We start from the raw sequence: 2,500 nt of genomic DNA, 5'->3' as shown, positions 1-2,500 counted from the left end.
ACTCCAGATTTGCCCCCCTGAATGCCATCACCCTTCAGAAGACCAGGGACCACCGAGGGAGGGTCTGGTCAGGCTCAGGTACCCCAGGATCGCCTCTCTCACTTGGGACGCACGACCAGCAAAAGTCCCTCCTGGAGCCGTGGAAGTTCAGTCTCGGCCGTATTTTGCAACTTCCACGACAAGAGGGACCACCTTCTAAGTCGCCTACCCGAGCCAGAGAACCATAGGAACAACCGCCATACATCGGGGTAGAGAGAGCCCACTCTCTCCTATATTCTCCCGCAGGTGCGCATTACTATGTATTTGCATTGCGGGACAATGTACTTCAATGAGCGGGACAAAGTCGGAAATGTATCCGACCTCCTGGAACTGTGCGGCTGCTACAGCAGTCAGAAATTCCCCATTCCGGTTCTTTTTCACTTGGATTTTTTTTTTTGCAATTTTTTGCCTAAAACGTATTCCTCCAACATGTACTAGCTCATGACACTTGAAATTTTTGAGCCAATTGATAATAACAGCTTTTTAGAGCTCAAAAACAAAAAAAATTTGAGCGAACAAAAAATGTTCGAAAATGACCTCAGCTCCTGGAACTGTTTTCGGTACACCTCCAGAGAGGCTCCCCTGCCTGGAAGTCTGTCACTGCTCAGCTCGAAATTTTTCTAAGTCCCAAAATTCGGTTTTTCATCCAAAATTCAACTTTCTGCCCAGGATCCACAAACTTTAAACCCAGTTGGGGGACCCTCCCTGGGGGCCCTACAACATACTGAAGCCCCCCTGTGGTGGAAGTAGGGGAATTTACTTATTTTTACACAAAATCACAAAATTCCATTTTTTGTTCGCAAAACACTTTTTTGTCCTCAAGAAACTTTTTTGTCCTCAAAACACTTTTTTGTCCTCGAGAAACTTTTTTGTCCTCAAGAAACTTTTTTGTCCTCAAAACACTTTTTTGTCCTCAAAACTCAATTTCTTCCATAATTCGACTTTCCCCCAAAAAACCACACATTCTACCCTCATGGGAGGCACTCTCCCTCGGGTCCCCACATCATATTGACGCCCCAGAGCGGTGGGAGAAGGGGAAATCTGATTTTTGCACAAAAATCCAAAAATCGCTCTAAGTCCAAAAATCCTGAAAATTTTTCTAAGTCCCAACGGTACTTTCTGAAAAGTGTACCCAGGCCCCTGGAAGCCTCCTAGGTACACCTCCTGAGACTCCCCCCTTCCTGGAAGTCTGACACATCTCGAAATTTTTCTAAGTCCCAAAAACTGGTTTTTGCTCCATAATTCGACTTTCCCCCAAAAGCCACACATTCTACCCTCATGGGAGGCACTCTCCCTCGGGTCCCCACATCATATTGACGCCCCAGAGCGGTGGGAGAAGGGGAAATTCGATTTTTGATCAAAAATCCAAAAATCGCTCTAAGTCCAAAAATCCTGAAAATTTTTCTAAGTCCCAACGGTACTTTCTGAAAAGTGTACCCAGGCCCCTGGAAGCCTCCTAGGTACACCTCCCGAGGCGCCCCCTTCCTGGAAGTCTGTCACATCTCGAAATTTTTCTAAGTCCCAAAAAATGGTTTTTGCTCCATAATTCGACTTTCCCCCCAAAAGTCACACATTCTACCCTCATGGGAGGCACTCTCCCTCGGGTCCCCACTTCATATTGACGCCCCAGAGCGGTGGGAGAAGGGAAAATTCGATTTTTGCACAAAAATCCAAAAATCGCTCTAAGTCCAAAAATCTTGAAAATTTTTCTAAGTCCCAACGGTACTTTCTGAAAAGTGTACCCAGGCCCCTGGAAGCCTCCTAGGTACACCTCCCGAGGCGCCCCCTTCCTGGAAGTCTGACACATCTCGGAATTTTTTCTAAGTCCCCAAAAATGGTTTTTGCTCCATAATTCGACTTTCCCCCCAAAAGTCACACATTCTACCCTCATGGGAGGCACTCTCCCTCGGGTCCCCACTTCATATTGACGCCCCAGAGCGGTGGGAGAAGGGAAAATTCGATTTTTGCACAAAAATCCAAAAATCGCTCTAAGTCCAAAAATCTTGAAAATTTTTCTAAGTCCCAACGGTACTTTCTGAAAAGTGTACCCAGGCCCCTGGAAGCCTCCTAGGTACACCTCCCGAGGCGCCCCCTTCCTGGAAGTCTGACACATCTCGGAATTTTTTCTAAGTCCCCAAAAATGGTTTTTGCTCCATAATTCGACTTTCCCCCCAAAAGTCACACATTCTACCCTCATGGGAGGCACTCTCCCTCGGGTCCCCACTTCATATTGACGCCCCAGAGCGGTGGGAGAAGGGAAAATTCGATATTTGCACAAAAATCCAAAAATCGCTCTAAGTCCAAAAATCTTGAAAATTTTTCTAAGTCCCAACGGTACTTTCTGAAAAGTGTACCCAGGCCCCTGGAAGCCTCCTAGGTACACCTCCCGAGGCGCCCCCTTCCTGGAAGTCTGACACATCTCGGAATTTTTTCTAAGTCCCCAAAAATGGTTTTTGCTCCA

The sequence above is a fragment of the Dendrobates tinctorius genome, unplaced genomic scaffold (genome assembly GCF_039654945.1).
Source record: "Dendrobates tinctorius isolate UK_male_01 unplaced genomic scaffold, ASM3965494v1 ptg000715l, whole genome shotgun sequence".
Classification (NCBI taxonomy): domain Eukaryota; kingdom Metazoa; phylum Chordata; class Amphibia; order Anura; family Dendrobatidae; genus Dendrobates; species Dendrobates tinctorius.
Note: the sequence above shows the minus strand (reverse complement) of the source record.